Below are 9,668 nucleotides of genomic sequence, written 5' to 3'. Positions count from 1 at the left end.
AATAAGCTTGATCTCAAGTTGTATAATACTCTTACTGGTCGTTTCCCAGATATTAATTTTGGAAATATGAACACCATCCGGTTTAAACACTTTGTGAGGAAGTACCTTGAAACTACTTGCTTCTATAGTTTGCAAGCGTATGTAGTAGGTTAGGATATTTCTTATTTGTCTGTGTTATTTATTCTGTGTTATTTTAATGTAACTCTGACTATACATGTACATTGTATATATTTTGGTCAATAAACTTTACTTTACTTTATTATTATTATTATTATTATTATTATTATTCAAATTTTAAATTTTATATATGCAACGGTTGTGATAAATGGATGGGTAATATATTTTTTTCACTACTAGCCTATAGGCCAACCATTATCTTTGACGCGTAAACTTCTATCTTTTTGACCTACGTGAATAATGACGACCTTGATAAGGTAAATAATGAAAATGACACTTAATAATTTTGACACTTGACACTTGACAGTTATAGAAGTACAGAACCACAGCACGCAGAACGTGGAGGTTATGAAACACGTTTTTAATAGATAGAAAATATCCAGAACATGTCAACAGATAATTATCAGCACCACGAACTTGTCGGAAATAATAGTTAACTGTGCAATTGTGGCATGTCATATTGATGAATGTTCTTCCAATGTTGAGCGACGTAGTAGTGGCACCAGCAGCATTATCAGTTGGATTTCCGGGCACGGAGTGTCTTGGAGAAAACGAAGTGCTTCGAATTGTACAATATTTGCTAAAGCAGAAGGAGCGAAAAGAAATGACGACGACGTTTGAACATCTTGCACCATTCCGGCAATGCGTCTCTTATCGGCTATTGATTCTTCAATGTATCCTTCTGCTACCCTTGAAGATCGCCACCCACCGTGACGCTTTAAGGACAATATATCGCCCTCATTTTCAGCCAATATGGTAGCTGAAGTTCTGCGAAGGGCATGACCGGTGTAATTCACATAATTTTGGAGTTTCAAGAACTTTGCGATCACTTTGGACATATTGCTAATTGTGTTGTGCCCCATATTTTGCCGTGTTGGCATTTCGAAAGCCAATAAATAATATTTGTAAATTAATTGCGAATTTATTTGTGTCAAATGTCAGAAATTTTGATTTCATACAAAGGAGTACCCACTTGATTCTTGTACATGATATCAGCGTTTTTAGAGTTGCACTTTTCTGAGGAGCTAGCGTTTTTTACTTTGTAAAGTAACCAAAACGCTCGCTTGGATACCATGGAAACTGTAATAAAGCAAAATCTACTGTTTCTGCGACTTTTGACACAAAAGTAAGCGTTCGGGGGTATTTGACAGATGTCGACAATTTTGTGAACAGCGCGTGATTTTACGATCGTTCTCGTACAATAAAAATGTCATCCCATGAAAATTCAATGGAAGTTGATGAAATTAGTGAGGTTTCGTGCACTGCACCGGAAATTGCGCAAGCTGCAAAATTAGTTACTCTTAATTTACTGCCAGAGAAGTCGAGAAGCAAGTTTTGAGAAGCAGTATGTATCAGTTGAATCGGTAGAGAAAAAAGTTTGAAATCTGAAATTATTGGGTATTTGCTAGTTATATTTGATGCCCTAACACGTAACATGACGCGATAAAGCGGTCCCGTTTCCATGGGACGGGGGATGATTGCTGGTCAAGTGAATTGTCTTTAAATCTATTAAGGAGCGATTTCTTTTCCGACAGATGACAGTATTCTGACTCATAAAATTCGTTTGTGAAGCTTCCTCAGAAAAATTGGCTTGGACAAAAAACTACTATCTCCCATGTAAAACGTCTCGAATGACGACTTCCCTAACAAAGGAGACGGAACAGAAAAATATGGCCCAAATGAACAGATGTTCTGGCACATTCTTCAACTAAACCTTAAATACCCAACAGCGATGCCATTTATTGTTAATCGTGGTTTCAATCCGTGTACATCACCAATAAATTTCGACCAAATTTTTTAGTTACCGTAATATAAATTATAGGAAAAAGCTTTTACTTGTCCTAACTTATAATATTTTCTTTATTTGAAATTGTCTCTAATATAAACTGTTGGACTTTTATGTTACTTTTAAAAATATAATTTAAAAAAGATCAACTTTGATCAAATCAAATTATACAGAAACTTTGATTCGAAATGTCCGAGTAGGTGTACCAAAGAAAACTGAGGAAAATTGACTCGAGTTGTATCTTCAAAGAAATGTAAAGGTAAAGGAAATTTAATTTTTTTATAAGAATAATATGAAGTAGAATGAGCAAATAGACACGTTATTATATGTATCGTACTAAAGAGAAAATAAAAAATACTCGTAGATATGTGGTGTCGTTCTAAAAAATTTTAACAGCTTGATGTGTCGTTCTTTTCGCAAGTTTTAAATCTAAATAAACATAATCCGAAAAAACGATAAGCTACGTTAAATAGCAGAATACCTTTTCCTAAAAAAATCCAATTTATTTTCTTTAACAAAATCTCAAGACACATAAATACAAATTTATTTGTTTGGAATAAAACAGTATATAAAAGAGGTTTAGATCATCTAATATAATGTTCGTTATAAAAATATCTATAATATTTGTCTAAGCCAACTTGTTTAAGTTTAAGAGAACTAAAATATAAAAAAAAATCATAATACCCTGTATCTAGAAAATCCTGGTGTGTTAACTAGGATATTAGGTGAATAAATGAATTTTTGACGCTTAAGTATTTATTTATTTTTTAATTTTTAGATCTGTTCTTCGTCACTCGGCTTTGAAATGTTTAAAAAATAACTATGTTGAGTGGGAAAAGTAATAGGAGAGTAAAATTTTCTCTTAATTTTTTTCTGTTCTTTTCACCATATTTGCAGAACATACTTATTTCCAAAAGAAGACCTAACAAAAAATTTTTGCCATTAGGATTGTTCTCAAGCTATTGCCTAAGGCCGGTCGTCCTTTGGATGCGTTTTCGTCCGAATAGGATTCGTCAGAAATCGGATAAGATTTCCAAAAAATAATCATCCTTATTATTAACAATAATATGCTGAATTGATAAATCGAAGTCTGACAAAACTATTTATTAAATTGATTAAAAAAGTAGAAATAGTGCATGTTACCGATTTTCTAATGTAACCTGATCATCTCAACATTGATAATCTCCGCAAATGTTACATTTCTGAAATGTAATTCGTGAAATGTACTCGTGTTTTACTTGTATTACACATATATTTTTCACAGTTTTTAAGGATTATTTAATTTTAAAGAGCGTCCCAAAAGTAACGCAGGATTTGAATTGTGCGCCATTTTCATTCCGAATAGTTGGCAGCATTGTTTACTACATTGTACATGTAGGCAAAATGGAGTGCTATACGACGGATGAGTGCATGAAGATTGTGAAAATTCGTTACAGATACAGAGAGCGTGTAGCTGAGACTATGTGCAAATTATGAGGAAATTCCGGTAAAACGAACGCCCCGAATGAAACAACGGGTGAAAAGATTAGTTGCCAAATTTAAACAAACAAGTTCGGTTGCAGACAATAAAAATACAGACCTGCCTCGTACTGGCCGTTCAGTCGAAAATATTGCTACGGTGAGTGTGGTGGAAATGCCTGTAATCCCAGTGCGCCGTCGGTCACTGCAATTAAACATTTTAAAAAGCACAATGCAGCGGATTTTGAAAAAATCTGCATCTGCATCCATTCGAGATTCAACTAACCCAGAAATTGAAACCAGACGACCATTTAATACGCCGGAAATTAGTTGAAAGTCAAGAAGTGGACGATGACTTTGCTCATCAAATCATCTTTAGCGACGAGGCGCATTTCCATTTTAGTGGGTATGTGAACAAGCAGAACTATCGAATTTAGTGCAGAGACAATCCTCGGGTCTTTCAAGAACGATCACTGTATACCCAAAGAGTACGGTGTAGATTTTACACTGGTGTGTGGAGTGATTGGTTTGTTCTTTTTTGAAAATGAGGCTGAAACCGTATTGACTGTCAGTGGAGAACGATATCGCAGGTATTATTGAACTTTTTGTGGTCTCATGGATGGATGGTTGGATTTGGATGACGTGTGGTTCCAGCAGGATTGTGAAACCTGCCATATGGCAGAAATTTAATGGACGACTCATCTCACGTAATCGTGAAGTGACTTGGCACCAAGATCATGTGATCTTACGTTATCCGACTTTTTCCTGTGGAAATTCGTGAAGTCCAAAGTTTATTCTGCTCAAATTCCTGAATTTGAACTCCTCGGAGTGTTACTAACGACATTCAGACGCAGGTATGTGAATGCGTGATACAAGTTTTTCTTACACGAAGTCGAGTATGCCAAATCAGTCACGAAGGATATCTCTTTTCCTCATATGAAATCCTGCTTTTCTTTTGGGACTCCCGTTATTTTGTAGACATGCTATCCTTTCCTGAAAATATTTTTTTATTATAAATAAATATGTTGTATACAAATTCTTTGCGTCCAAACTTATACCTATGTACTTATCACGTGAATTGTCGATTAAAGATAGTGGCATAAAATTATTTACTACTGTAAACTTAAAAACACATCGTCTGCGGTCAATGTTAGATTCCTATTACGTACGGTAAAAAAATCGAATAGTTTTCCTAGCAACCGCCTAGCAACGCTCAATACAATACTGTTTGTATTGACCGTTGCTAGGCGGTCGCTAGGAAAACTGTACGATTTTTTTACCAAGCTGTGCGATTTTTTTACCGTACGACGTAATAGGAGTCATGCATTGATCGCAGATGGTGTGTTTTTAAATATTTAAAGTAGTGGTCGTAGGTAAATAGTCCACAGTACAAGCCCCCCCTGGAAAGTTGATTACCACATACTTTATAACTCCTGAGGGGCATCCTTTTAATGAGTCTACCTCATTTTTCCTCTGCGACTTTTCTCGACTCCTCCGCTTTTCCACTCGGAAAAGTCCAAAAACATGGCAATTTCCCGGTGTCTTGAAAAGTCAAGACCACATCTTTTATTTTTAGCTTAAGTAACTGGAAATTTTGTTGCAAATGCCGACAGAAATTCTTCCGACATTGACGTGTCTACCGGTCGAAATATGCCAAAATAACAGGGTATTGAAAATCAATTACCACATAGGTAATTTTTAGTAAAATTAATTGTAAATAATTAACTCAGTCCAAAAGTATTGTTGTCCGACAAATTTCAAGCCGCGTTTTTTCAGTCCGACAGCTGGAAATCGGAATTTTCACGGGGTATGATAAATCGATTACCACATGTCGAACAAAACTAACACACGATAGAAAAGTGTTTTTTATAAGCAAAAATTGTAATGTCCGACAAAAATATATCAGCAAATCGTCAGTTCGACAAAAACTGATGAAAAAAATTTCGTAAAAAATGTGCACATGTATTTATAATTTCTAATAAGGTATTTTCATGTATTTAGCAAAATTCCATATAAATATACAATACAGGGTGTTTCAGAAAGACCTCCCGTAAATACAGGGGGTGAGGACGACAAAAAAATAAGAATTTTTTGTCATAAGAACTATGGTCTATCTCCTCTTCTCAAAGCTCAAGCTTACTTTGAGAAAAGTCACTTATTTTATAGTGTAATATTGTAAGAGTTTAATTAAAAGCCTTTTTTCTTGAAAATCGTCCACATTAGGAAGTTCTAACAAGAGTGCATTATTTTTAGAAAATAAAATTGTACAATAGAAATTGGAGCCCGACTGGTAAAAAACCTAACCTTAAAAAAAATATAACTTAAATTGTAATAAGAATGTAGCATAACTAGCGCCTTCTATGAAATATACAAAAAATAATTAGACTAGCGTATTTGGCAGCCTTAAAAACCTCGGACTACCGAATTTCATAAAAATATTTCGCACCATTTGGAAATTTTCATAAGAATGTTATTTAAAAAATTTATTTTGTCTCTCTGTATCTCGAAAGCAAGAGGAGATAGACATAGAGTTCATAAGACAAAAAATTCTCATTTTTTGTCATACTATCACCCCCTTTATTTAAGGGAGGTCTTTCTGAAACACTTTGAAATTTTATTAATTATTTAAGAGACAGAAATCGTATACATTCCTTATATTAACTTTTCTTTCTGATGTTACGTTTCATCAGTTGTGAAATAACAGTAAAAACGTCTCTTCGTCATACATATTTTACTTTAAATATTATTTTTGACTCATTGAGATTCATTTTGGGTGTTAGTACAGAAACTTTACCTATAAATATTTATAAGCCACGTGACCACCGAGCTTATGAAATCAACATTGCACGGCTGATAGTGTCAACTGAAAATCCCTAAATCGGAAATTTTTTTTTATAATTTCTGATTTTACGGAAATTTAACTCCCAACTGGAAGGAAATAAAATAATTACTATTCCAAACAGAATTACTGGTCACGTAGCTTGTAATTATTTATGAAGGCTTTGTATATCAGAGTTGTTATGATACATGGCCACACACACCACACAATAAATATTATAGCCATTGTAGGGGTACAATCAATGGATCTTGGTCTTGTAATCTCCATATGAAAACCCACCTCTATAATAGGAGGGATTATGAATATAGTCGGGGATGTAACGATACCAGCCGTTATTGAACAGATTTTCCTTTATTACTAGGAGAATTATAACTGTTATATAAAAATAATTGGTTCTGTAGGATTCCATGTGTAAAATTTTTTACTCAAAGCTCTATAAGAATGAATAAAACTGATTAAATTCGTTCACTAGCTGCAAAATATATTTGTGCATATATGAAATATTTTAGTAACTCTAATTTAGAATTCATTTAGTGAGAGGTTTAAAATGCCATAACGTAATTAACAGTGCTCTTATACAGTCTATAAGTATAAAAAATAAGTTATACAAACAACACCAAATAAACCAAAACGACAGAAATCTAGAAATTAGGTGTAAAACATACAAAAATAAGCTAAATGCATTGATAACAAAAGCAAAAAAAGATTATATTAAAACACAAATTGAAAAAAATAAAAGCTCATCTAAATTGTTATGGGAGAGTATTAAAAGAATATGTAATAAGTCTATATCTGAAATAAAAATAAATGAAATTAAAATTAGTGATGATAAAATACTAACAGATAAATATGAAATGTCAAATTTTTTCAATTCATATTACAGTAAACTGGGCGAGAATTATGCAAATAAAATTAAAAATGTAAGTACACATAAGATAAATGATATGTTAGAAAATACTATGTATTTACATTATACAGATTGTGATGAAGCGAATTCAATTATTAATCAGTTAAAATCGAAGAAATCTCCAGGCCATGATGAAATTTGTGCTGAAACATTAAAAGGAATTGCAGATGAAATAGTTGTTCCGTTAACTTTCATAATAAACAAATGTTTTGAAGATGGTTATTTTCCAGACATATTAAAAATTGGAGTGATCAAGCCTTTATATAAGAGTGGAGATAAAATGGAAGTTGTTAATTATAGACCTGTTTCTTTAATATCTAATGTGGCAAAAATTTTAGAAAAAATAATAAAAAAAAGAATTGTTAAATTTTTAGAAAAATATAAACTAATATCAGATCGGCAGTATGGCTTTAGGGAAGGAAGGTCAACGGAGGATGCCATTTACAAATTGACATCATATATATATAATGCTATCGATAAGAAAAATCCTGCACTGTGCATCTTCGTTGATCTCTCTAAAGCATTCGATACAGTCAGCCACAAAATACTTCTTGAAAAACTAAAATATTATGGAATTAGAGGAAATGTACATAATTTAATAAAAAGCTACCTATGCAACCGAAAACAACAAGTAAATATTGGTGGGGTAAGAAGTAATCTAGAAACCGTTACCTATGGGGTTCCACAGGGAACGGTTTTGGGTCCTCTATTATTCACAATCTACATAAACGATTTACTTACCCTTAACGTAAATGGTTCCATTCTAAGTTTTGCTGATGATACTGCTGTGTGGTATGAATCAGAATCTTGGTCAGACCTAAAAATAAAAGCAGAAAAAGATTTCAGAAATATAAAAGCTTGGTTTGAGCAAAATAAACTTACCTTAAATGTAGAAAAAACCAAATTTCTTCCATTTACGTCCTATGCAGCACGTTTACCTCATATGGGTCCACTAATTATTGATCAGAATACAAATATACCTGAAGAAGAGTCTATAAAATATCTGGGTGTAATTATAGACAGACATGCACGGTGGAACCTACAAATAGCAAATATTGTAAAAAAAATCCGAGGATTATTACCTCGACTCAAATATTTAAGAGACTTCTTAGATACGTACCACTTAAAAATATTATATTATGCCTTAGTACAGTCACACTTGAATTATGGTATAATTGGTTGGGGTGGAGTATCTGATAGCCACCTACAAAATTTAAATATTATTCAAAAATGGATAATTAAATTGATATATAAAAAAACCATTACTTACCCTAGCGACCAGTTATTCAGAGAAAGCGGTTTAATGGATGTACGTCAATTATTTTGTTATAATATTTTAATAAAAAACTATAAAAAAAAATATTTAATTCCGCAATCGATAAATCACCCATATAGTACTAGAAACAGAGACAATTATGTTAATCCAAGGTCTGTAAAAACAATAGGACAAAGAAATTTTAACTATCTGGCTTCAAGGTTGTATAATATTTTACCAAATAATCTTAAAAATATAAATGTATATAGCTCTTTTAAGCATAAAGTAAAGCTATGGATTCATGAAAGAGGCAGAGAAATATTTCATAACATCATAAGTCAAAAAAATTAAGTTTAGTGTTTTATAGATATTTAAGTGTTGTAAAGAAGTGTTTTATATTATCTGTTGATAAATATATGTAGAAGTGTATTGTTCACTGTATAGTCACGCACAAGCGGTAGTAGCCGCTTCAGTGACTTACTAGTTTATTTACATAAGTTCTGTTATATCATTGTTTTGTAATTTTGATTTGTTTTATTCATGTTTTATACATGTTGTGATTTTATGTTGTAATGTATTTTGTTCNTTGTTCGAAAAACAAATAATAAAGCATTTCTTGTGCTCACTTTATGTCATATGCATATAAGAGCTTTGTTGAATTTATTGACATTTTCGCCCGTGAGGAATGAATCTGTAAAAAGAATAATTAAAAACAAAAAAAGAATTGCTAAAACAGATCTTCCGAAATCTCAACTCATAGCTGGATTGCCTCCCGTATGGGACTCCAGTACCTTACTTATTATTATTATTATTATTATTATTATTAATATTCCAAACTATATCAACATGTGGAAAAAAATATTTCAAAACAGCAACATGGTCTTACTGCAAAAAAGTGAATATTTACTTTTATTTACCAATCATATCAAGAAAAACATCAAATTGATGGAATGATGATTTATATGGATTTTACAAAAGCTTTTGACATAACTTTTGAAAAAAATATCTGAACATTGTATTTCTCAACACCAAATTTATTTAGAACTTATCTACAGAACAAACATTTGGTTGCTAGGCACAATAAAAATACCTCAGGCAAGTGCCAATTATTATGGGGTGCCTCAAGGGTCCAACTTAGAACACTGCATGTATTCAAAATCTTAGTTTCCAATACCAAAACATTCCATACAAAACTAGAATTTATCTATATCTAAAGACATATGACAGAGGACAGATAGTATTAATC

General features: G+C 32.4%; 1 long non-coding RNA gene across 2 annotated transcripts; it reads right to left on the bottom strand.

Moving 5' to 3' along the window:
- Positions 1 to 7,253: 7,253 nt before the first annotated feature.
- LOC111692078 lies at positions 7,254 to 8,963 on the bottom strand. 2 transcript variants are annotated; one of them, XR_002763132.1, is made up of 5 exons: positions 8,438 to 8,963; positions 8,288 to 8,371; positions 8,050 to 8,206; positions 7,909 to 7,984; positions 7,254 to 7,310 (listed from the first exon to the last, which is right to left on the bottom strand). It is a non-coding gene; the product is annotated as an uncharacterized LOC111692078 (long non-coding RNA). The 2 variants fall into 2 exon arrangements; XR_002763131.1 differs by having other exon boundaries at positions 8,288 to 8,963.
- Between the last annotated feature and the right edge of the window lie 705 nt (positions 8,964 to 9,668).

Source organism: Anoplophora glabripennis, unplaced genomic scaffold, assembly GCF_000390285.2.
Source record: "Anoplophora glabripennis isolate ALB-LARVAE unplaced genomic scaffold, Agla_2.0 scaffold60, whole genome shotgun sequence".
Lineage (NCBI taxonomy): Eukaryota > Metazoa > Arthropoda > Insecta > Coleoptera > Cerambycidae > Anoplophora > Anoplophora glabripennis.
This window is presented reverse-complemented; position numbering and strand designations above follow the sequence as displayed.